This window comes from Pangasianodon hypophthalmus, chromosome 19 (assembly GCF_027358585.1).
Source record: "Pangasianodon hypophthalmus isolate fPanHyp1 chromosome 19, fPanHyp1.pri, whole genome shotgun sequence".
In the NCBI taxonomy this organism is placed as follows: Eukaryota; Metazoa; Chordata; class Actinopteri; order Siluriformes; family Pangasiidae; genus Pangasianodon; species Pangasianodon hypophthalmus.
The window spans coordinates 10,208,724-10,236,450 of record NC_069728.1 but is presented as its reverse complement, the minus strand read 5'-3'; the positions used below and the strand labels follow the sequence as shown (position 1 = coordinate 10,236,450).

Below are 27,727 nucleotides of genomic sequence, written 5' to 3'. Positions count from 1 at the left end.
ATTTTAATTTCATATGGTAAAAAAATATATATATATATATAAAATGGCTGCCTTGTTTTACTTCAGGCCTATAAATTTGGTGATTTACAGGCAGCTTTGATTGCAAGCTAGAAAAATGTCCACCCAGGGCACTGTTCAAAACAAGAAGATGCTGGAAACTGGACACAAGGTTTTAATAATAAAAGTAATATTAACACATAAACCTAGAATACTAAGAAAATATGCAAGGTAACATGAGACAGGCGATAAGCACGAAACGTAAGAAAAGCAACACACAATGACCAAGAACATAACCCAGAAATATACACACAGCGTAATTAACTAATAACTAGGCATGGATAATAGACTGAACTAACAGGGAGGAGAACAATGTACTTACAAAGGAGGAGAAAACAAACCCACAATAACAAAATCATGTGATGAACTGATAACAAATGACGTAAGCCGCACTCACACTGGGAACTGCAAGTCTCACTAGGCAGTGTGCTATATTGACACTCTGTTTAGCATGTGGCCATAGAAAGACACAAACACACCTGCTGCATCAGCAGTTCTATCTGAAAATCTGTTTTTATCTTCTGTGTATCTACATTATATCTCTTACATATCAAACGAGTGTTAAACTCGAGCCTGTCGTTAGTACACCGATGACAAAACAACCTAATATTTTTGGCTATTAGCTGTGTTCTCTCAACTCTGCTAGCATTACACGTATGCTTTAGTGTGATAAATGACGTTATTTGAGTTTTGCTAACATTTTTTGACTTCTGATGATGTGTTTAAATTTGAGGTTATGGTGTGGTGACAGCTTCATATTACACTATTGTATTTTCCTCAGTTCTGCCAGTGTTTCAATGATACTGAAATGTTCACCTGTCATCTGTCTATCCTTACAGACTGTAATTTCTTACTGCAGTGTTGCTGTAACCTGTTGAACTAAAGTTTCTGCCCACACTGCCACTGCAATCAGTCTCAAAATTATAAATGATTTCTGGAAGAATTTTAGAACTTTGGACTTTTGCTGTAAAATAGAATTAAGGAAGCTGCCAGATAGAAAGGGGAAAAAAAACAAACAAACATGAATTATTGTGCTGTCATGAAGGATTATTGCTTGTGTACTTGTCTAATCAGGTTTCTGATCATGCTTTTTATTTTTTCATCTTTAAATTGAATTGTTCATCCTGAAATGAGGATGATAAAGCCTAAGAAAAAAGGAAAGAGCTTTGAAGTGGAGTAGATAACACAGAGGGAATTAACCTACATACCAGCTTTCACATCTTAAAATAATGCTTCTGCTATTCATAGCATGAGCACTGCTCTTGTCCAGTCAGCTGCTTTAAATAACAGAAGCAGGGCTGAGTGTGCAGTAAGCGACCAAAGGATCCATAAATAGGCTTTGCACAGGCACAGTTTGTTAACTCTTTTTTTAAAAAAAAAAAGAAAAAAAAGAATTATATGTAGTGTAGTTTAAATGTCTAATCCACTAGAGCCAGGGGTTAAGTTGAGGGGTGCAGAGGAGCTATCAGTTGATGGAAATGTAAATCATAGCATAATAATAATGATAATAATAATAATAATAATAATAATAATAATGTAGGACAGTTTGACATGGCTTTATAAAGAAATTTTAAAAAATTGTAAAACATTTTTTTTCTTTCAAGGCAGTTGTCAACTGCTATGTATAAACATTTCATCATTTAAAAAAATATTTGTATTATGGTTTTATTATATAAGGCTTTACTGTATCATAAAACGAATCAAAAGTTAAACTGACAAGCAAGCAAAACTAAAAATTTAATATAAAATCATATATTGAATACATTGCTCTCAGACTGTTGGCACCCATGGAAGAAGCAGGGCTTCAACTCCTAAATCCTAATTTAACCTCTGAATAGAGCTATTTTTATTTAATCAGTTATCACTAATTCAGTGATATTTCTCCAACAAGACTCCATTATTCTTTACTAATAAAAATCCATACAGCGTATTGTGTGAAATCAGAGGAGGCAGTAGTATAGAGGAGGCTGGTCTGTTAACTGGGTCAGTATCATGTGTTAGTCAGAAAAAGATGTGTCAGTGTCAGTAGTGACATGAAAAATACTTAATTATTAGGGATTTTTGGTTCTGTTTGCACCAATTCCATTTTCTTGCTCTTTTCAAAAAAGCAATTTGTGAAATTACAATGCTTTTTTGGTAATTCAGATAAGTTTTATTTGTATTGCACTTTTAACAGTAGACATTAACGCAGCTTTACAGAAATCTGGATGTAGATTTAGATCCCTAATGAGCAAGCCAGAGATGACAAGATATCAAGTAAAAACTCAACAAGAGGAAGAAACCTTGAGAGTAACCAGATTCAAAAGGGAACCCATCCTCTTCTCTGTGACACCACATAGTAACAACAGATTATAAATCATTACATGTCTACAACAGTGTAATATGAATTTAAACACTACTGATTGTGTTGAAAAGATATGCAGTATGAGCATTATAGTCTTTAAGAATACAGCAGCAGTTCAAGTCTATGTATACACAAGTCTCCAGTATCCAGGTGAGATTATGTTCTGAAGAAAGTGTAAGACTTGAGCATAAACTTTTTTTTATGCTGTCTTTTGTGACCACCCACAGCAGCAGAAAGTGAGTTGTAGCTTTGAAGTCTACAGTGATGTGTACTCGAGCCTTCATCTAACACTTCACTCGAGCTGAAAAAAAGTCATGCTGCTCTTAAGATGATGACAGAGATTTAACCAAGAGGAGATTGAGACGAGAGGGTAGAGTACTGGAATGCAAGAGTGCTGGAATACACATACTCATAAACTGTGTTTACACAGTGCACCTTGTGCTGAGATGCAATTTGTACCGCCAGAGCTTTTAAATAGGGGCTTTAATAAACATGCACGTGAAAATCCAGCACTTTTACCAGTTCATGTTTTTTGCAGTTTGAAGATACATCAAATAAATTAAGACACAGTGAAATACAAATTAAAACGCTACAATGAAATAAAATACAAGCAGAGATAAAACACAAAGATAGAAATAAGAACCATTCTTAACAGAGCCAGTATAAATAACAGCAAATTAATCACATGGATCCCATAAATGTATGGTTTGAAAAATCTTAACATTACCTGAAATGTAGTTGATGGCTCCACTTTAGACTTAAATATGTCTTTACATGTGGAATATCCTTGCTATTTTACAAAATTGTATATTTGAAAATGGGATTAAGAAGGTAATTGATGAAAATTGTATTAAAATTTGTATTAAAAGCTGTAGATACTGTGTACAAATTACATTTTTTGGCTAAATTGTTTTTTTAACTACATTTCTGCAATACTGCAGATTAAATGAGAATGTACCAACTTCTGCAGTAGCAGAATGAGCAATGCTGTGCGTGCTGATGTCGTTTTGACAATTTTGTTCTCATTAAAGCCTTACCCAATTAATTTGATGTTCAAAGAATGCTGACAAGCACCGTGTGAGACTGATGAAGAGGTGAAAGTATGCACAAGTCTACTGTAAACATCTGCTAGGAGAATAATAATGAGAAGAAGAAAATTACTTTATTGCCAATGTGTCACATTAAAACAATAATTCACCATAATGTTACTGTTTGTGCTGCAACATTAATAACTGCACACTTGGAACTGGTATCAAATATTAATGATGACCGAAGCAACACTTAAAGCAATTATTTTGTGTTAGCAGTGCATGCTGGGAAAAACAGCCACTGTGTGCCATGCTTCTCCATTTGTGCCATGAGAGCCAAAAATAGTAACGCAGCCCGATGCATTAAATATGTGGCCTAAATAAAATACACACATACATGCATACGAATACACACACCTTCTTTCTGCTTACTGGGAGATGTGCTCAACACAATTACCTTTACATAGCCTTATTTATTTAGAAAATATGAGATCTTATCTATTGCATCTGTAACCAGAAAGTATAAAACTCGTATGCAGTCTAATATGTAAATCGCCTTTCACCGCCTTTTCATCTACAACTTTTTGCGCTCATACTTTGCTGGGACGGAGAAGCTTCTGCCAAACTGTCATTAAAACACATATGCGATCAGAGAGACTACACACTTATGACTTTGATATGAAAATGTGTGCTAGTGTGTGCTCTCTGCGGTCTGAGCATGCCAGCAGAATCAGCTTTGGCAAGAACAGCAAACGAGGCATCTGGTATGAAAATCAGTTGAAATCAGAAGTGGAAGCTGATTCGTAAGTGTTTGTCAGATGGAAGAGTGGCTGCTTTTATTCACTTGGCAGACACTTTTATTCAAAGTGACTTATAAGAGAGAGAGAATCAAATCCATGCATGAAGCCAAATATTTGCTCATGGACACAGCAAAGTCTTAGCGGCACTGCTAGGATTTGAGTTCGAAACCTTACACTAACTTGAACAGAATCTCAAACACTAAGCTAATGACTGAAAATTTATGCACAAAATACAAGTATGCATATACACTTCAGGTCCGGAAGTCAATTAACTGGTCAATTAACCTGGTCAATTAACTTCTTGTCAGTCAATTGTCCAAATACCTTTGAGCCCCTGAAAATGGAGGTACTTTGCTTAAAATGGCTGTAATTCCTAAATGGTAAATGCCATATTTTTGTGGAGCCTCTTAAAATAAAGCTGAACATCTACACTTCACTCACATCTTGATTGTTTTATTTCAAATCCATTGTGGTGGTGTATAAAGACAAAATCACAAAAACTCTGTCATTGTCCGAATACTTCCGGACCTGACTGTATTTTCACCCTAAATGCAGATGTCTGGATGACTGGATCAGGTTCTCCTCAACAATTTGCTTGTAAAGGCAACAAACTTTCCAGTTCCTCCTGCTGAAAAGCAACCCTAGAGCATGATGCTACCACCACCATGCTTGATCACAGCAATGGTATTACCTGGGTGGTAAGCTGTATTTGGTTTGTTTCAAACATTATGCTTTAGCATTAGACCAAATGGCTCGGCTTTCGTCTAATCAAACCCCAAAATCTTTTTACAAAAGGTCTCAGATTTTCTAACAAGGCCTTTCTTAGAAGTGGATTCCTTTTGGTCACTCTCCCACAGAGGCTACGGCAGCACATATACTAAAATTGGAACGATACAGCGAAGTTTAGCGTGGCCCCTGCACAAGGATTACACGCAAAATCGTGAAGAGCTATTGATGTTGTTGATGTCTGCACAGGTTCTCCTATTGCGGCACAGTGGTACCTCAGTGGTTAAGACTTTGGACTTCTGTTCAGGATGTCATAAGTTTTAATCCCAGTAACGCTAATCTGCCTCTATAGGCCCCTTGAGCAAGGTCCTTAACCCTTGACTGCTTGGTTGTACAAATGAGAGTTGCCCTGCATAAGGGGGGTCTGCCAAATGTCATAAATTTATATGTAAATTTCGCCCAGGTAGCTCTGTAACCCCTTCAGTGTTGTAGTTGGACAATTCTTGCCTTCTTGCCCAAGTACTCAGTTTGGCCTGATCTTGCTAGTATCTGGGTCATGCCATACTTTTCTGCTTTGTTATAGTGGATTTCACAGTACTCCTAAGAGGGTTCAGAGCTTTGCCGATGTTTTAAAAACCTTCTCCATCTTTTTTCGTCCTGTTACCTCCCAAAATCAGTGATATTTATTGTGCAAGCATACAATTAGACATAAGCGGATTTAAAATTAACACAGGTGTACCCTGTTTAACATATTTGTAAGCCTTCCGAAATTAAATCCTAGTCCGAATTTAGAGTACTAAAAGAAAAAAGGCAGGGGGTGAATACTTATTAATTATACAGTTTTTTAATCCAATTCTAACATACTTAAATGTGATATTGCAATACCGCAAAAAGAAATAATCATTGAGGTGAACACTTTCTGGAAGCATTGTAAATGTAGTGAGATGTGTACCATTCAGTGGAACCCATAAATAATAGTGAAATTACTGAAGAAACATCTAAAACATTAAAACATGATCCATTCATCCAAGCCTTCTGCTCAGTCGTAGTCAACTGTGAGATAATTTGATGGCCACTTCTACAATTGTCTTTTACTTGTTTTTGGTTATCTGTGGAAAGCATAGTTTTTGCAGCACTTCTATCACTGGTAGCTCCTCAAACAGCTAGACCATCAGATAATACCTAAGGAGTTTTTGGCCAGAGGCAGAACTGAACAACCAGCTGCTATAAAAGGCTTTGCAGATTCAGAAGACGGCCTACACCTGTGTTCACGGTAGCAAGCCAAGTGACCAACCATTTCTTGTGCTAGTTCTTGACACTGAGCCAAAATTTTGATGAAAACAATAATGAAATTTGAAGAATTTATCAGCTTCCTGCAAATTACCACTGACATGATAAGGCAATCAACAGAACAATTCTAGAGTCCCTAGAGTGCAGGTTGTCCCCCATATAATTTCTTACTATCTCTAGATCATCTCGTCATGGATGGATTGCCTAATCCCAGATTCAATGGTATCCCCACTGGATTTTACCCCCAGTGAGTGGACAGGTTGTCTAGCCTGTCTCTCAAGACAATGTGCAGTAGTATTTGTTTAATAATTAATCACCCAGTGGTGCATTGGATAGGTTCTCGCCAACTGTAATGTACACCTGCAGTATAATTCACAGACCCATTTCATATTGGGTCTGCCATTTTAATCACTATTTATATACATCCACAAGTAAACACTGCACTGCTATATGCGAACTGAGTATATAAATTATTTCCTCACTTCAGAATTCTTATCCTAACTCTGCACCATCTGTTAAGCAAAGATGATCTTGGGGGGATTTTAACCTGGCCAATATTTCTATTGGGCTGCCAAACTACATCCTGTGAGAGTGGCTACTATTCTTGACCCATGCTGTACTTCAAATCTGTCGGTTTACCATACTTTAAAGAGAGCTCTGCTGTGGTACTCTAATCGCCTCAACATACCAACAGACACCTCAACTTAACCTGCAGTCAAAAATGGTTATTGTCTACAGTTTGTGAAGAGTTTATTTGACTCTTTCATAGTTCAGTAACAATAAGTTCTCTTTGCAAATAAATATTCTGCATATATCGTTGGTGACAAGGATCTATATAAAACTACTAATTATGGCTCGTATCCAAATATAGAATTCAATTGGAAAAGAATGTTGCTATTGCATAGTCAGCAGAAAATAACAAAATGATAAAAAGACAGGTCATCCTCACTTACAGACGCAGGGGCCATATACACAATGAATCTTATCTTATGATTAAAAATTCTCCTAAGAGGCACTAAAGTTTCATAACTAAGAGATGTTCCTTAAAACCTATTTGCAAAACTGCTGAAAGGAATTTTTTTACTAAGGAATTCCTAATAGACAAACGAATGCTGATTGGCTGCTATGGTAGCAGTCTGCGCAGTAACCTCAAAAAAATACTGATACAGTATGTCATTTTTTTAAAATGTTGTTTATTTCATACATAAAAAGAATAATCTAAATTTCATGTCTTTAATTAAAGTTGCCTTTAATTAAAGTATTGATTTTTTATTTTTTTTACATTTCTTTCATAGCAGATTACATTGTGGTATATCCATGACTTTGTAGTTAGTAGACATTTAAAAGAAAACAAATCTGTATGTCAGCCTTTTGATTTTTGTTTCAGTGTAGTATGAAATCACTTTTTCCCATTTTATATGAATTGTTTTGTTGTAATATGACCTTGCACATATCAAACACATGACGTTTGATTGTGCTGTTAATCACCGGCAGCAGCTGTTCAGTCATGTTTGTGATTCTGCCTTTTATGTGATTTAAGAGTTCTCTGGACTACCCGTTTGTTTTCACAGGTTTAGAAGCTTTGTTTTTTTATTTACTGGTTTATTTTTCCCCTAAATCAGCTACACTTAGCCTTAAGATTCTTTGTGAATATTGCCCCTGATATGCAGTACAGAATGATGCACCACTTTGCTACCCTTGACCCTGACCTGCTAATCTTGCCTCCACCATTCTTCATGTCAGAAGCAGAGGTGAGAACTGCTTTTGACGAGTTAAGTAAAGGAAAGGTAGTTGGTCCTGATCACCTCTCTCCTTCTACACTTTAGCACAGTGCTGATGTTCTGGCATCTGTCTTCACTGAAATCTTTAAAGACGAGCAGCTAAATAGTTTTGTGATAAATACTACTGAACAAATTTTGCAGTATAGTTTTGGACTTATACAGTTTTATATTCTGTACATATAACGGTTTACATTTTCCAGGCAGTCGTAGTGCTGTGTTCAGTTTGAGTAGGCGTGGATTTGTGTGCACTGTACAGACATGGTCACAAAAGTGTAAATTTTGGTAAATTTCCTGCAATATTTTTAAACCTGACACAAAGCCAGTTATGTGGTCAAATTCAATGAAAAAACATCATTAGATAATACTGAGAAAAACGTCATCACTCCGGGTTCAAATCGCTAAAAGCGTCAGGTCTCAATGACTTCAGACCCATTGCCCTCACATCAATTGTCATGAAAAACATTTGAGAACCTTTTCTTCCTGGCTATAATTATGCACATCATATGCTTACTGAGCAAACAGATCTGCTGAAGATACAGTCAGTCAATCATACAATCAAACAGCTTGACACAAGCTGTTTTTCAGACTCTAAGGTGAATGTGGCACTGGGTTACTGAATATTGGACTTGCTAAGTAAGAGCTGTCAAGCTAAAAAAAAAAAAAAACATGCTCTCAGTTCTTGTCACTCAGTACTGGAAGTCCTCGGGGTTGTGTTTTAACCCAGCTTCTTTGCTTTATATGTTTTCTGTTCACTAACAGACTACCTGCTCAAAACAACTCCAAGTTTTTTCACATATGCTGAAGACACCATAATTATTTGACTCATTCTGATGTGTGCGTCTCTCTGATTCTTCATCTTGGAGGCATCTGCATGTTCAATGTTGACAGAGATGGGAGAAAAAATAGGAAATATGCCAAAGAAATATATAATAATAAGCACTCTGCGTGTTCAGAAGAAAGACAAAGTGTGTATGGCACCTTGGAACATGTACGAGTGCCCTTATAATGCTTTATGTAACCAGATATAAAACGTCGTATAAAAATGACCACAGCTGGACTTACAGAGAGAAGATTATGGCTCCTGTCTCAGACGCAGAGCTCAGACACATTCCATCCGGCGCCATCCGTATTGTGTTGTGTGATGTGATGGTGTGATTTCACTGATGCTTTTGAGAATTGAGACTCTTGTTTCCTATACACCGTAATAAAATCTTATATATAAATATATATATATATATATATATATATATATATAATATATATATATATATATATATATATATATATATAAATAACACCACATCTTTTTCTATCGATTTCTATTTCAAAATCTGTTATAATTTCATGTCTTGTAGCATGTGCCCAGCTTTAAAGAGTTGAAAAGTGTTTAATGTTACCCCTTTTGGAAATATGAAGCTGTAGCAGCCACTTGGGTTGCACGGATATCATACCAGGAATTTATGATATCATTCACACCCCCTATTTATAAATGACTATTTTGATTCCCCTGCCCAAGTGCTGATGGAGTTCGCTGTTCATTACTAAGTCAGATCACGGCTTATTAGTTGATAGGGAAGGCTGGCAAGCCGATGCCAAACCTCTACACCCTCATGAGCCTTGAGAAAACAGCAGCTGAGTACTCGCAGTCGTGTTAGTGAGTACAGGGCGATGAAATATTTATAAGATCTATTGGCTTCGGAATTAAAGCCAGCTTCCAAGAATTTAATCTGCAGTTCACAAAAATGCCAAGGCTACCGGTAGCGACCAGGGAATACAAATCACTTCCGCCTCTCTGAAAAATAACCAGGATTTTCAACGCCTCATGCTTCATGCCATGCTATTTAGGTTGTGCTTAATATTGATATTAACTTATGGCTCTCTTTCCTTTAAAAGTACTGCGTAGTAGAAAATAAAATTGATACGAAGTTGTTCAGTGGTGCAAGTGTAAAATCAATAATTATAATGGATGATGTGACATTTTATTTTGCAAAATATACTACTCTATGGTGGGTTTCTAGAATTAGTTTAATTCTTAGACTAAATAACAATGTCAGTGAGGACAGCCAGCAATTTTCCCAAAGTTTTCCAAAACACAATTACAAAAACACTTCTTGGTGTGTTCTTATTGACTGAAAGCTGTTGGGAAAATTATGTATAACACAGGGGAGTGCTGTAACTGAGTCAGTATCAGGTGTTAGTCATTGGGATCATTTCAGTGTAGCAGAATTTCTGAATCCATTCCAATTTTTGTATTATAGGTATTAACTTACCTCAGCACATCATGCTGCACAATGATAATCGTTATTATCTTCACTCAGTAATGAAATGATGCATATTTATTTAACTTACTCTACTTAACTATAGTAGCATATAAATCAACCTTATATTTCTGTACAATGCTCTATCCCTGCCAGAACATGTTTTTTTAGTTCTGTGGGCGGATTGTGGCCCTCTTGTAGACGTGAAGCTTAAGGCTATTGAGACTCAAAGCTCCGTTATGGAATAAACTTTGAGGAATGAGTCAAACATGGTGTGACATTTGCGCTTATTCATTTGGCAGACACTTCAATCCAAAGTGACTTACAGGGGAGGCAAAATCCAATCTAAGCACTTGCAAGTGCAGCAGTGGCTCTTTGACAGTCCTGGGGTTTAAGATCGTAACCATCAGCAGCCGGTTGCACCTGCAGAACGTTGGAGCGTAAAGTTGAAAGTAGTTAGTGTAAAGCTTGCAATCTGTACAATTTTCTTTGCACCAGACCCCTACAATGCATCGTAAGAAGTAGTTCATAAAGTGATTGTAGATTAAAACGTAGGATCATTTCTGTCATCATTTTATTTATATGAAATATATTTCTTTATAAATACAGCTTCTTTATAATACATAAAATTAATTCAATCTGATTTCAATTACATCTGACCTGTTTGAGTTGCACTATGAATAAAACTCTAGCTATAGGTATAGTTCACACAACGATTTGCAGATGAGGATGGAAAGAATGGCCTGGCCTAAAACAGCTTTTTTTTTTTTTAAATAAAAAAATGTATCACATTTCCATAGCTGTCTTTATTTGTAGCAACCTCAAACAAAAGCACCTCAAACTCGGCTTCACTGAAATTATATTTTCACCACTTCTCTTCACTTCTTTCCTCTGGCAGCATCCTTTTATTGGCTCAATATTGCAATATTGCAAAGCTTGCATAAATTAGGGTGTGCTTCATATAAATTATATGTATATTATGGTAAATTAGGGCCTTCCATATGCATATGAAATGTAAATAAGGGGATAATGGGTGGGAACTGAAGCTGGATCATTAACTGTGCTTGTTTCTTCCAAACGTTGATGAATAAAGGCCAGTGTGATCTATGACATTTTGTGCTAGCTGAGGAAAGAGCACACTATGCTGGCTGATATAAATGTAATCATTTTGTAGTTAACCTTATGATCCCTCCTGTTAATATGTGTCATTACTGTGTATTTCTGCAAGGTGACCAGGTCCAGTGACGATGGACAACAAATGAAAAACCACAAGCTTGAGGAAATCATTATCCTCTTTACAAAATAAAAAGAAAACAAAAATGCATTTATAGTTGGCTCAAATGCTGGTTTTACTCTGCATGTGGTAAGCTTGCACTTTTAACAGAATTGAATAGTTTTGCTATGGCAGAAGATGCAACTATTACAGGATAGGTAGACGTTTTAAGTTATAACATGAGGCTACATTTAAAGTAGCACTTTACATAGAAACTAGGTGATGATAGAGCTTGACTCTATCCTAACCACTTGGACTCTAACCACTGAGACTCTTTGAATCTTAACCACTGAGTTTTAACCGTAGAGCTTATCATCATGCCCTCCCTGGCCTGAAATACACATTGTGCGTCATTTTCTCCTAGTTTTACATTTTATTAAAGAAATATCAGCTGTTTTTCATAAACATCATAACATCGTTCTTAAGATATTGCTTTTTACCTCCTAAGGCTATCACCAAACAGAAAGCTAATACAATAGATGTGGTTTATTAAAAAAATATTAAAGTAGTGTCTTTAAGTGTGATAGATGGGTTTGACACTCAAATGTTTCTGAGTACACATCCAATCCTCAAATGTAGAATTATGATTGCAAGATAAAGTTTTCTCAGATATCCTGTCAGGTTAGTTTTTGTTATACAGATAGCTAGAATAAACAGTAAACATTACGAATATTCATTAATACAACTTTAAATCATCTCAGAAATCCTTTATTATCTCATTGTTGGCTTTTTCTTCTTGTATTGTAAAGCTGCAAAGGCAACGCACACACCACACACATTTTGTCTGATGTCTGCTGCCAGTAGCTGCAATGCATTATGGGCCTCGAAAGACTCATAGGAGAGAAACGAATCTCTCTAATTATTGTGTGATTGTGTGGAAACCCAACTGATCTCTCCAGCTCTCCAGTGACCTCCTCCACATGACCCCTCGCTCATCTGGAAGCACGTCAACCAGATTCCCTTCAGACTCTTGGCCATGAAAACACACACACACATACACACAGCAGAAATGATAGTCCGCACTTTCACTGTAGATCTGTGAGTTTGGGACATGGAATGTGGTGAATAAGAGGAAGAGTATAGCGTGATGTGGATAGTGATGGTGAAGATTTGATAATGGGGATAGAAATACATTTTTGGAATAATCAATAGCAAACTACTATGTATCACTCTTTCCATGGCAGCATTAAACCGCCATAATACTGACTAAATAGTACATCAGACTTGTAATGGTACTATTTTCAGCAACGTATGTGGTTCAGGATGTAGCCACAAGGAGTGGCCATTAATCATGGTAACTGGAAAGACTTGCTAGTTGTGGCTATGCTTAGCTAGCGAGCTAACATTGCTGGCTAATTATGCTATAGGATATTCAGGTACAGTAATTCAGGTACAGTATACTGGGACATAGCAGGATTTATTTTCTGGCCTGATGAGTCAAAGTCGAAACTTTGCATTAAATGTTATTTTTATGAACGTAACTTAGGCCTACTACTGAGATAGAGAGATTTTTTACTTTGTGTAGTGTGTTCATATAATTTTAGAGGTTGACGGTGTTTCTTATTTTTAAAGTCTCATGTTATACTGCTACTCCAGGAAATAAATTATAAAATGTTACTTACCCTTTAGTGATGTTTTTCTGTGATTTTCACTTAATCTGTTCAAATTTAATCAAATTACCAAACATGTCATTAAAAATGGGTTTCAGTCAGATTTGAAAAAGGCTATGCTTCTTTAGAATGATATAAATGGTAAATAGTCAATACTTTCAGGAGATCAGTAAGGTACCACGTGATGGTATTTTTATATTTTCACCCTAACATTTTGACATATTTAGTATATTAGTATATAACTTGTGCTCATAACTGTGTGTGATTGGCTGGTGCTCTTTTGATGGCGCTGTAGTTTTAGATGTAAGTAAGTAGAAATGGTAAATAAATATTTTGGGTTGCACAAGGTTAAGATCATAAATGGCAGCAGGGCACATTGAGCTCTCATTCAGCCTCTGTATTTAATCAGCTTAAGTTCAGACCCATGCTTAAAGCTCCATTTCTGAATCAGGAATGGTTTGGTCTTATGAAATGTGATTATCCAGCATTAGATCACAGTTCTTTATTGACCCTCCTTGAGTTTACTGGACATGGTAGCATTGATTAGTCTCAACATTACAGGAACTGCTTTCCATCTGAAGTAGGGCCATCACACAATTTCATACTTTTGTTTATTCATGACTCAATATGATATATAATGTAGAGGCTTATAACAAATACATGGTAGTACATTGTGATTAAGTGTTGTGTAAACAGTAAAATATACAGGAATGAGTGGTCATGTCTCCCTCGCAGGGACTGGTAGGCATATAGGCCTTCACCTCCTTCACTGAGATCTATAGGCACATGGGCCGTAGTTCTTTTACTAGTCCTGGCAGAAAGAGTAGCTATGCTTCCGTCAGCTTTATGTGCATAGCTTTATGTCATGTGATTCGATTAAAATTAAAAAGTATTTGTTGCTGGTTCATTTCCATCGAATTGGTTTTTGCAAAAACTGCTTTATGTAAAAATGGAAATATGTCCTACAGTAAAATGTATCAATTTTGCGTTATCAAGAATTTTCATGAAGACTTTCATGTACATTGAAAATTGCACACTGTGTTGCTGTGCAAGTTACCATAAGAAACTGTCCTTAATGTGCTGTAATCCCATCTAATAATATACCTCAAGTTATTCTCTGTAATTGAATTCTGAAAGGTTCTCGACTCTCCACAGTCCAGCTGTGCCACTCTGCTGGTTAGTCATAGAAGAGGCGTATAATGAGGAGAGTTTACTATTTTGTCCCATCAAAAACTTTTCCATTATACATTTACAAAAATGCACACTGACAAATGACCTGTCTATATTTCTAAAATATTACTGGTAATTGCTGATTCCGTGGCCTGCATTCTTGAACACTTTAAAGCAAAAAAACCCCTTGAATGTGTTGTGTTCATTAATGTTAACTGCATCATTCCAGTGTATACTTTTTTTCTCCTTTTTCTCACTGTGTCAGCCCTGTGTTTGATCTGAGCTGTAAGAAACTCAGAGCACACACACATACACAGTGCAAAATTTGTACATGTCCAATCAAGCCTGGCAGTAAGGGTCAAACTACAACTGCCCATGAAGGGCACATAACACTGAAAGTTTCTCAACTTTCAATAAGTGCTATATTTCATCATAGTCAAGATAAGAAAGCAACAGAAGGCAAAAAGAAAAGGATCGTTGAATATAATCAGTGGCAAGGGTTTATCTTAAAGTAGGTGTGGAAGTAGACAATGTAATCAGTAGAGTTAATAAATTAAACTGAATCAAAAATCTTCTTTGTCATTTTTACTTAAAGGTTTTTCTTTAAAGGTATAGTGGGTAGGATTTTTTGTTGTTAAAATGAAAAAAAAAAAAAAACAATTTTTGAGTTGGTGCAGAAAAAGTACTCTATAATATGATGTTCCTGAGCCGTCAGTTCCTGAGCCGTCAGAGCTGTCAGTGCTGCGTCAGTGGTCTCGAGTCAGAAACAAAAAATTGCTACGCAAACATCATACACCAACTCAGATACGTGAAAACTCCACAATTTTAGATATGAAAGAATCAGAAAACTCATGACAGACTATCTAGCCAGTAACCAATCAGTACAGAGAGAGAATAGGCATTTATTTGTTCTCTATTTTGGTTGGAAGCTAGTAAATGACTGATGATAGTTAGCTGGTTTATCCTCATTGTGGAATTTTTACTGTTACCCAGTTAGGTTTTTGAACCAGAGAGCACATAGTAACTAATGGGAGGAGTTGGCGTATTTTTGTATTTCAAACTCAGTTATATCTGGTAAAAGTGAGTGATTCCAGACCGCTGCTTGGCTGATCTGGTGTGGGTTTTACCTAGCATGCTAACACTATCTGGTTCATGCCATACTTTTTTGACAAGCTAAAGATCCAACTACACAGACAACACAGATGAGGTTAAACAAAAAGGACCAAGAACGAGACTGGAACTCTACCTGAAAGCTGTATTATATCTTGTAAAATTGTGAATCATTCAGAATTTAAACTTTCTCACTTTGATCACCTTGCCTATTACCAATATATCAGGAATACCAATTTTCTAAATTTTCTAAACTAAACAGATTTTCTTTGAAAAATCAACACTTGTGGTTAACTGTGGAACAGGACAGATGAAGACACTTGACACATCGCACTGGAATGTTGCATTTTTAAAGCCATGGATTTTTAATGATGCCATTGATGATTTCTTCTCTTGTCAGTGTGTGTCTTTGTGTGTGTGTGTGTGTGTGTGTGTGTGTGTGTCATTGTTCATTTGAAACTTCTTGGACACAGCCAGGAGCTCAGTTCTATAAGATGACATGATTGTCCAAATTCTTTTGCTCAGCATGTATATTATTTTTAATAGAGACATTATCTTTAATCGTTAAACAATCAATTCAGAAAATTATGCTTTATAAAAGCGAGATGTAACAGTAACTGTGTATTATATTCTAAAATACCAAAAACTATAGGATATAAAAGATGGAGATGAACTGTGGCATATTTTCATTAATTAAAACTTCACTTCAAAATAAAAATACACACATCAAAATGCATTAAACGTTTCAACGTGTCCGAGTGTCCGTGTGTCCGTGTCCATGTTGAATTGATTTTATTTATGGTCATCTACCCAGTGATGACCTATCAGTGCAGAGTATAAGTAATCTTACATTATGTATGATCTTTAAATCAAGTGCCCCGTATTTCATATGTTTGGCTGGTTTGCTTGATACTCTTGAGCCTTGCTTATATAGTTGTTTGAGTTTTTGTTGTTGTTGTTGTTTTTACAAGATTTAAAAACAGTGAAATAATAGTGCAATACAGTTCTTTTGTTCATTAATTTTTATGCAAAGAAACTAATGCATAAAGAATTGATTTAAAAATAATTATGAATCCAATGTCAAGTAAAATAATCATGAGTATCATTTCAGATATCCTGTAGGCCTAAATTATATAAATAATTATAGTTTACCATCCAGACTGTATTCTTATTCCCGAGCTCTATCTCCCAGGTGCCTTTTATAGAGAAATTGCCTTCAAATAACCCATTACTGTTATTCTGAGTCGCGCTGCAGACTGCAGCTGCTTTCCCTTCAGCAAACAATTGCCATGTTTTATCATGTAGGAAAGAACCGTTTCAGTCCATTGTCACGAGGAAGATAAACATGACTTTGGTTTCTGTCTATGGATTTAATACCAATTTTAATTTTGAGCTTAAGCTGAACCAGAAATAAACAAAAAAGATATAATTATTATTAATGACGTTGTAAAAATTGAGGTGTACATAAAGAGAAGGTGTGAAAAAGAAGGATGGAGTGTTTGGAATAAATAAGGACAAGCAACTGTATTTTTCAGCACCTTGACTGTAAAATCCTATGGTTAATAAATAGTAGGCATCATAGGCAATAGGCAATGATGGCAATTCTTAGTCTGCTTTAACCTGCAGTATAGTGGTGTAGTAGTCTGGCATTCTCTCAAACACTGTCATACACAGCCAAGAGTGAATGTTTACAATAACTGAGAGTTTAATCATGGCTGATAAATGCTCAGCTTGCTAACATTGCTTGTTAAATTAAAGATACCACAGATGGTGAACTATTTTGACACAGCCTACTGTTTAGTACAGTAGTAGGTGGTTTGAGATGCAGCCCATGACTGTGTGTGTATGTGTGAGTGTCTGAGGTGTAAAAGTTGAGGTGTGAGATAAACAGTGTTTGCAACAAAGATCCTCCAGTCTGTCCATGGCTACATCAAAAATTTCAAACTACTGTAGTAAATAGTATGTCAAATGTATAGAGTTTTGCTAATGGTGTATGATTTGTGACACAGCCCATCAATATACAATATGTGTGTAAAAGTATGAACTAAAAAAATGAGACTATAGGTCTGGATAAAATGTGTATGGAATAAATGATGATGTGAGTTTGTAGAGGAAAGGTGATGGGCTTTGCAGGATGAGCTGGTATACCAGCTCTCCGTATCGTACTATATATCCCATAGTCTGCTCAGACATTTTATGTGTCTTCCATTGGCTTCAGTGTTTAGTGTCAGATAAAATTGTTCTTAATGTTAATTGCTCAAATAAAATCTGCTGTAGGGAATCAGTTCATGTTTTGAGGGTATTCTGTGGCGTTTGACTCAGAATGCCTCAAAATGCTGAGCTGAAAAATGTACAAACAACATTTATAAAGCTGTTCTCTACATTTGATTTGTTTGTGCTCTTCGGTTGGAAATCAGTCAGGCTGTAGATTACGAGTGGGCGATATGAAAATACATGACGATACTTGAAGAGTATAGGTTTGCTAATGAACTGCCAGCAAAACAGTAGTGTTGCATAAAAAAAAAACATGATAAATTTCATGATACTTTTATTTAATTTATATAAAAAAAACTGTATGCAATACTGAAAAGGACAATAACTTAAAAAAAGATATTAATTTACAGTTTTAAGTTCAATAGAAAATGTTTACATCAAATCAGCTGCTTCCAATCAGAGTTTTTGTTTTAAAAATAAAGGTAATACCAGAATAGCAAAATACAAAAAAATCATGTATTTAAATCAACTTCAGTTGACTAAAGTGCTGTACAAAGTGCTATATATATACAAATATTTCCCACCAGTTACTTCTCTCTACTGCTTTAGATAATAACGTGCAGACATATAAATATACACAAATCATACCGACATGTACTGTGACCTAATTTATCACAATATATATCACAATATCAATAATATATATAGTTATTTTTCCAGCCCTATCATACAGTACATAGATACCCATTTGAACACTTAGAAGCAGTCAAAAGGATATTTGGCTCTCTGTGAAACATGTAATTGTAGGCTTGCAGCTATTAGATGACACCACCATGTTCACATAAAACATCAGAAAATGTGAACTCAGTGAGAAAATATGATCTCAGTGACTTTGACCATATGAGGGTTGTTGGTGCCAGACAGGTTGGTTTGAGTATTTCATAAATTGCTGATCTCCTGGTATTATGTAGCGTATACACACAATGTAATCTTGTATCTGACATTTGATGTGAACATTAACTGAAACTCTTGACCTATATCCGCATGATTTTATACATTGTGATACTGCCACATGATTGGCTGATTGGATTATTACATGAATGAGCAAGTGTACAAGGAGACGTTATTACTAAAATGCCCCATGAGTGGATATATATAATTTTTCTCACATGAATGAAGGGTGCCAAAATTTTTTAATTAACTGTACCCAGCAATCCAAACAGAAACACTGTGTGTGTGCCATAATGCAGTTTTTTGGTTTACATGTAATTGGAGTCTGGATGTGTAAGGATGTTAAGACCTCCCCCTGTTTTCAGGAACAGTTTGTTCCACTTTGAAACAGACAGACTCCTTGACTCCTCTCTCGAACTGTTTATCTTCTCTGTCCAGTATATGGACATTATCACTGACTGTGTCACTATGAAAGTGAAGGTGTTTCTTGGGTCATTTGAAACCAGTGGGTGTTTGATCAAAACTGTAGATTTTATAGCACTCATGCTGTCTCTCAAACAGCAAACATGACGGGATAGAGACAGAAATTCAGCAGGGTAGGGGAAGAGTACAGCCTGTTCTCATCATCATCCCTTCCATATACTCGTACAGCGAGTCCCCAGGATGGTGCAGTACATAATACACCATGGAGCTCCATATACAGCTACAGATACAGTAAAAACAAAGTAAATGAATAAAGGGAATAAGAAAACCAAGAAGAAATACCACAGGAATTTGAGAATGCCAATTTGACAGACACAGACACAGACCCTACCTTGTCACTAGTGCACATCAAATCTAATGAATGAATAGGAAATGTAACATTCAGGTTACATAAATATAACATAAAAAGCTGCAATATGTTGCTTTATGGAAGATATGGTTTTGCTGCACTATGCCAGCTGTCAGAGAGACAGATACAGTAAGGTCAAGTTCACCATTGCTCTGTCTGTACCAACTGGTCCGATGACAAGAGGTTATACTGAGTGCAGTACAAAGCATTTTGGTGTGAAGTATACAGGCTGAGAGATTCAATGTTAGATGTTGATTCCTCTCAGACAGTTGGAAAATGCCTTTACCAAAGGGTGAATTGTAGCAATCAACTACAACTGTGAGGGTGCAGTAGTCAGATAACATCCTGGCTTTTAAACATCCTGCTTCAAAACAACACTAGAAAAAGATTCAGCATCTAACACCTCCATAGCAACACAGTGTGAACCAACTGGGACAAGGCCCACAGTAGACTGGGGAAGTGTGGCAGCAGTGATTCTCCAGCAATAACTTCCATACCAAAAAGGAAGCTGAAGTCAGAAAGGCATAACAATAACTAGCTATTACATATTCTTTGTTTGAAATAAACCATGGTGCATTTAACCCCTATGCTGAGGTTCCTTGGGACAGGTCTGAACACAGCAATCATACTCAAGCATGGATCCAAACCATAATGCAGTTCAATTGCAGTGAGAACACAATTTAATCCTGAATTTACCCAACTGTAGGGAGTAAATCAAACCTGCTATGTATTTATTTTATTATTTATTAAGTTTTTAAAACTCACATATCCCTGTTTTGGACATCCATCCACACTAAAACTCAATTTTCAAGCATCAGTATGGATGGTGGATACAAGAAATATTTAAAATCATAAATGTTTATCGTCCTGTAATAGGCATAAACTTCCTGTATGCTCAGTATAGAGGTTTTCCTATTGCTGTCAACATGCATTAAAAAAGGCCAAAGTTATAAATGGCTTTTTTTCTGAAGGTATCCATATTAATGTAGATATAACTTCACTTGTTACTACGTGTAAAATTTAGCAGATGTATAAAAGAGATTGCATATGGCCAGTTAAGGATCCTGTTCAAGGATCTGATAGTGGCACTGTGGCATCCCTGGGATTTGAGTTTGTAACCTTCCAGTCACCAGCACAGAACCTTGACCACTGACCCACCACATATTTCCATAAAGAGAGTAGGGGAGGACATACTATTATGAGCTGTGCGTATGTTGCATATTTTGACAAATGTGCAACATTTTTGCTTACACATCCTTAACATGGTCATTTTGAGAATTCAAATTCTTACAAGACAAAGGGAAAATGCATGTTTGAAATTGATTAACTCACTTTGCTGCTGGCTAAATAGCAAGCAAACAGAAAAACGCAAACCTGTTTCTCACTTATATCTATTCTCTGGCAGCACATGGCCTTGCCTAACCGGCACAGTTTTCATCAAAAACGGCAGTTACTGTTCTTAATGGAGGGGGGGTCGGGCTGTTTTTTACAGCACATGTGGTTGCCAGCTTTTAGTGCGAAGGAGTGTGTAATGTATGATGAAAGCCTAAGGGGATCGGAGACGCTGCACCTTACGATGGAAAGCCAGTTTGGTAGAGGAAAAAAACACACACGGATAGAATATAGGCATCAATAATCTTCTCCTCTGGACATAGAAGACAAAGAAATGAATGTTAGACAAAGACAGACAGACTGTAACCTCCCTTACATTAATTGAAGTGTATGTGTGTGTGTGTGTGTGAGTGTATTTGTGTGCGTTTCTGGGATTTAACCTGTACTTAACCTACGTGCAGTACTTAACCTACTTAGTTGCAGCATTCATACACTACCAGGTAAATCTTTACGCAAGGTCCTAACATTATTATTATTTTATTGTTAGCTAGCTATGTTAACCAGCTTGCTTTTCACTAAAAAGATAACTGTGTTTGTAAGTGGAATGAAGATGTGATGAAGTAATGAATGAGATGCTGATGATGTAGCTCACAAGAATATTGAATCATTTAGGATGATGCAATTCCTAGAACATTATAGGTGACACATAATTTACCACTATACTTAATATACCATTATTATAGTAGGTGACATTAATTTACCATTTATGGAAGGAGTCTCCAGTGTCAGTGCTTAAAGCTGTGCCTTTAGGTTTTCCACCACAGGAAACTGTTCAGTATAGAGGACTTTGTGGTTTGCAATTTCTCAGAAACATGACAAGCTGCCTTGTTTGTCTATCCTTCAAGAGAGAGAGAAAAATGAGGCTGGTAAGGGATCGACTGTTACTATCTGCTTTTAATAAGTGATGATTCAACGTGTCATTTGCTAATTATTAAAAAATATGTAAACGGTAGCATATAACAGGAATAAAATAATTCTGGACATGCTGTTATAGAAAATAATAAAGGGGCTGCATCACACCACCACATAGATGAGAAGTTTAAAATGCTGATGGTTAAAATTATGCCCTCTGAGAACAATTACTGGTAAACACAAAGTAATTTAAAAAATAGCATAATAATAACATAAAATGAGATAATCATTGTAATATGAAAGTTTAATATTGGCCTGTGCCTACCCATATAACAGGAAGATTATGGTGTGAGCTGGTCAGTAATGGGCATTGAATGAGGTGTTGTGCTTTAGGATAATCTCTTGCTTCTCTAATTACAGTGTAAGTTTATTGCTCTGATGTTAAGTACCTTTAAAGATCTGTGTGTCTGCAGTGTACGTACAGATTACAGGTCAAATGTTTGCAATACCAAGATAAAATGACAATCACAATAATTTTTCCCCAGTATTGAAATAATTATTTTTTAATCACAATTTTATCATCTAGTTTTGGCAAAATATAGGCTATTTATTCTACTTTATCATTTTAACTCTGTAGATAACAGTCTTGTTAGAATAATTGTCCAGAACCAATAGGAAAATGAGCATTTCCATAATTTTCCGGTTTAAAGAGAGTAGGGGAGGACATAATATTATGAGCTGTGCAGTCAGGAACTGCTTGCTGGCAGTGGCAAATGCAAATACTGTGTTTAGGTGATTCTTCAGTAATGTGCAGTAAACAGTTTAAAAGAACAGTGCATTTTGATATAATCCTTTTACAAAATGATTGTCTAACGTCCACATGGCCGACATTTTCACTGTTCTGTTGCTGCTCGAAGTATTTGAATGCATCTGTAGTGAGAGTAAAAAAAATACATATATACAAGAATTTTCATTCTCATATAGCTAAACAAATGCTTTAGATCACTTGTGTGTGTGTGTGTGTGTCTTAGGTTATATGCAAATATTTGAAATTAGCCCATTTTAGAAGAATATATTGCAATATAAATAATGCATTTGTTTATGACTGTAAGTATATTGCCTTGCATTTTACATATATTGGCATATATTTTAAGAAAATCTATTCAAAATCATAACCAAACACATTATTTGTATTGCAGTATATTCTTAAATATCAATTGTTTCAAATATTTGAATATATTCTAAAATTAGATTTGAGACATATAACAATTTTCTTTAGAACTGTTCTAACATGGCATGTTTTCGGGTGTTATAACTGCCTCTGCTCTGAAAGGTCTCAGACCAATTTACTGTCAGTGCAATTTGCATTTGATGGCAAGCCATCCGCATCAGGTCTAATTTCACCAGGTTCTCTGAGAAAAGTACGTCAAATTTTTACTTTGCTGATGGACCTAAGGCTGTGTAAATTGGGACAGTTGCTCATCATCTCTGTTTCGCCTTTCCAGTGTGGTACGTGAGGGGTCAGAAAATCTTCAGCTCACTCCCAGCCTTTTACTAAATAATGGTGTGGACCTTGGAGGGAGCTTTGTTCAGTGCTTGCTTTCCATATTACCATTTCACTGAGGTATTTTTTCCCCATGTCCAGTTCACACTTCTGACCTGAGTGTAATGGAGCTTCTGTCTAGACTGTCAGCATGAATAAATGTGCATTAGTGCAGGGATTAATATTCAATATCTCTGCATTTATCATTTCAAAGGAGTGTCAGATAAGAAGAGTAATGAGTTTAATAGAGGCCATGTTCAAAGTGGAAGAGGGACCAAATGCACACTTGTTGGTTATTGTACATTATTACTGAGAAAAACACAGAGACAGAGAAATAGCTTGTACATGTACAATTTGATGTGCATTATGGAACACATAACACACAACATGGCCAAATTGTATGTTACATGTATTATACAGTGTTTACTACAGATTGAACATCTACTCTCTCTCTCTCTCTCTCACACACACACACACACGCACATACACATATACTCAGTCATGTTAATTATTGTTAATTATTGACACAATGTTTCCAGCTTGTTATCTATGTCCACGAACAGCACGCAACTTTGCACAGGATTCTCTGAGTGATTTCTTGGCTGTCAGAGGTAATGGGCACTTTTCATTGCACTCTCTCTGAAAAAGGGCACGAGATGGAGACTCTCTGATGTGAAATGAGATATGACACAGAAAGCCAGAAATGTCAGTGCAGATGCAGTATATGTCAGTTTACGTGTAGAACTGTGAGGATACCTCTGACAAAAACCCATCCACTGAAGACAGGTCGGACATAAATTTATGTCCCAAAGGATGACTATACTTACACCTCAGAAAAAAAAATGAGAAAAACAAGTTCATTTTGAGCCTTTCAGCCTGTTTTCATCAATAAATTTTAGCCCCAAGAAATGCATATCACGGTAATGTCCTGTTGATTTTAGTTTTCAAAATAATTAGTTTAATGCAGAATGTAGGAGATGTATCACTTGTAATCATAAGTGAGGGCTTTTAATCACTGAATAACAGTTCTACTTCCTTATGTTCAGGACTGCAACAATGGTTACCTTCAGAACTGTGCTTGATTCATTGCCTATAAAAGTAGCCTATAAAACACACTCGTCCTCTTTCCAATTTTTGTTTTGTCAAGTGGATGTTAAGTATAGTGCTCTATTCCTTTGTTTCTTGCTAATTTTGTTATTGTTAAATCTGCACCATCAGAGGGTTCATTGACACAAGTGGCCGGTAATGCTAGTGTTTGACTTATTATTATTATTATTACTCACAGAATGGTTGACTATGTGCTTAGAACAAACACGTGGCCTTTTTGTTTGTCAGAGTGTATCAGTGTGTATGAATTTATGAATATTCATAAATTGTTTATCCATTCATATACTGAATTGTGGGATTTCAGGGCAGGATGGTGAGCTGTTTGTTCTGCCAGCCATCAATGCAAATAGACAATGATGCTCAAATTGTTTAACGATTGGTTGTGACCATAGACCTGACAAATGCATTTCCACATTCTAATTATTGTAGAATACAGGCACTTTCAGGACTGACATACCCTTTGCTTCGTGTTAGCAGTGGCACACAGTGTGTTCACAAAGTGTATGCAAATCAGAGTAGAGCCCCTGCAGTGCCAGGATCTGTGCATACTGCCTTATCAGAGCGTTGGGCTGCTGTGAGGACAACAGCAGGTGATGAGCCAGACAAAGCTCCTGATCTCAGATGTGGAAGCACTAGGACTAAAAGTCAGTCATGAAGAGAGTCACTTGACTCCTATGCAGACTTTCCAGTATAATGAGGCCCAACAGACAAAGTAGAGACAAATGCTTTAGGCCAGGGTGTGTTGGTGCGTGACTGGCCAAATCTACAGCAGTAAGCTTTTGCAATACTACACTGCAGTGTGTCCTACAGACTATGCAACTGGTGTATTAATACCACCACTCTGGCCAAACAGGCCATGGTTCTGTCTGTTGGTATGCTATCAGACTGGATTTTGGCATGTTCACAAGTAAACACTTATATGATACAAAATTTCTCACTATGGTGTGAAACACTGGATATGAAGCCCTGTGCACTGTGAATGATGAATGATGGTGAATCAGATGGTGAATGCAGAGTCAGATATAAACATGTCTTTCTGGGTCTGCCCAAAAAATGTATATGGCAGCATTGGGAACTGGTTGACGGTTTGCCACTGGGAGCACATTAACAGGTAAAAACTTCACAAATGGCGAGGAAGTTCTCTCAACACAGAAGATCTCATCTCGGTGCTGAGCAATTTATGCAAGGAAACAGTATCACCGCCTTAATCTATTCTTATCCTCAATGGAAAAGAAGAAGAAGGACATTCTTAGTTGCTTACGAACGTGCAGGCTGTCCATCAAACAAAGGGAATATAGTAATAAAGAGTAAGTAATAATAAATGGAAGTAACCTCTTCATGTCATAACTAGCTGAGGAGCTGGACATCACTCTAACCCACCTTACTTCCCTTACTTGTATACCGTACATTTTTTCCACACACCCTATGCAATATCAGTTTTCTTTTTCTTAGTTGCATCTGTGAATTCAGCCCTGATAGTTAGCTATAAGCTATACAATAAGTGTAGAGACGAAGGGTATAGACAGCCAGACAGCACAGTCAGTATCAAACTCTCTCATTTCGGTTATATGATCCAACTGTCTGAAAGCTCACTCTCCTGCCCAGAAAGGCTTTTTTATTCCGTTTGGAAGGGCACATAAACCAGGCTCAATAATGATTAAGAGTCTTAATATTGGTAAAGAGCTCTGGGCCAACAGTGTGGCACTCATTTGAACTTATTACCTTTTAGTTCTTAACACAGCTCTCACTGCCCCTCCTCACTTTAACACTTCCTAAGCGAGAAAACAACTTGCGACACCCTGACCAGCCTTTCTGTATTTTCAGATGAAGTCTGAGTCAGAATCCCAAAGTCCTCAAAATCCTCTAAAGAACTGAAATAGCCAATAAAGTTTGGAATACTTCTGTCGTCCTCAAAAATCTGACATGTTTCAGAAGTGAGGGAGTTCAGAGATGTGGGATGGATGAGTAATGGAATTAAAAACATGAGGGTTTCGGTTTAAAAATTAGTCCAGCGGCTTTAGCTGGACCTGACTTCTTTAGAGTGTCACGATCTGAGAGGGGATTGGGGTCACACCCAAACAAATACTTTTTCACTTTTTCAAGCACTTTTTTCATTAATGCCTCCAGTGTGACTCATTCTGGCTATGAGAGAGTAGAGTTTGGCTGACACACATATACATGTGCAGATTTTTGAAGTTTACACTGAGTATCAGCATCAGGCACCTATTGGCCTAAAATTGTGGTCATTACCATTACAGCTTGAAGCTGCCTACATCGAATATAGTGGAGTTTTAAATAGACACATATTTGACATCTGAGGCAAGACAATGTAGCTACAATTATATACAGAATCAAATTAGCTTGCTATGTAGTTAGTAATAAAGTGCCATCTGTTGTCGTCTACAGAGTGAGGACTTGGAGCAATAAACCTCTCAATTCAATTCAAACTTATATGTAATATTTTGAAATCGCAGGGGCCTATGTTCTGTGATGACTCTTTTTATGTTAAAAATGCAGTACAAAATACACAGTACAAAGTCTGAATAATTGGTGACCTTCCAATTTATACATACACTATGAAAGGATTCCTTCCCTTTTCTTCTTTACTATTGCAATGACGCACAAGACTATGCTTTACACAAACATAAAGGAAAAGTAATTACTGTAATTGGCATGTGATGTTCAGTGACATCCAAGATTTATTTTGTAATGAAATTCTGCATTGACTTTTTATTATCAGCTTGTTTAATTGCTATTTTCACTTTGGTCGATGTTGTCCTATGTTACCCAAACTGCTTTTTGACTACTTGCTGATAGTGTCAGTGGTGTAGTGAGGATTTTGATAGTGGGATTTAGCTTTTGCTTCATTTCTACCTAAAAAGATCAATGCAGCAGTGCTTTAGTCCTTTAGTCCATCCAACTCTCTCACCTCCTTATCTGTACACTCTGCTCAAACAGATTAGGTGCCAAATCTTCAACTTTCATGCTATTACCACTGTCAACACCATTGTGGTGTCATCTGACCATTATACCTTAGAGATTGTTAGAGATTGCTGAAAGTCTTTCTACTATGAAAAGCCTCTCTAACTGTGCTAGCAACCCCCCTCCCCCCAGTGATGTCTGGATCATCATGGATGGCAGCTCCTCATCTGAAACTTAATCCCAGCAAAACTGAACTGCTTTTCATCCCAGGTGATTCATCCCCATGTCAGCATCTTGTGATCTCCCAGGACAACTCTCGGATCTCACCTTCGGTCACTGCACACAACCTTGGGGTAACCATGGATAATCAGCTGTCCTTTTCCTCTCACCTTGCTAATCTGACATGCTCATGCCGATTTCTCCTTTACAAGATCAGAAGGATTTGTCCATTTCTATCCAATATAGAC

General features: G+C 36.6%; 1 protein-coding gene and 1 non-coding gene across 3 annotated transcripts in view; both read left to right on the top strand.

Annotated features, from left to right (window-relative positions):
• lrfn2b (leucine rich repeat and fibronectin type III domain containing 2b) overlaps positions 1-27,727 on the top strand; it is a 120,167-nt gene that overhangs the window by 20,072 nt on the left and 72,368 nt on the right. The window lies entirely within an intron of this gene.
• Positions 5,086-5,189, top strand: LOC113545371 (U6 spliceosomal RNA). Its single transcript, XR_003404605.1, has one exon. It is a non-coding gene; the product is annotated as a U6 spliceosomal RNA (small nuclear RNA).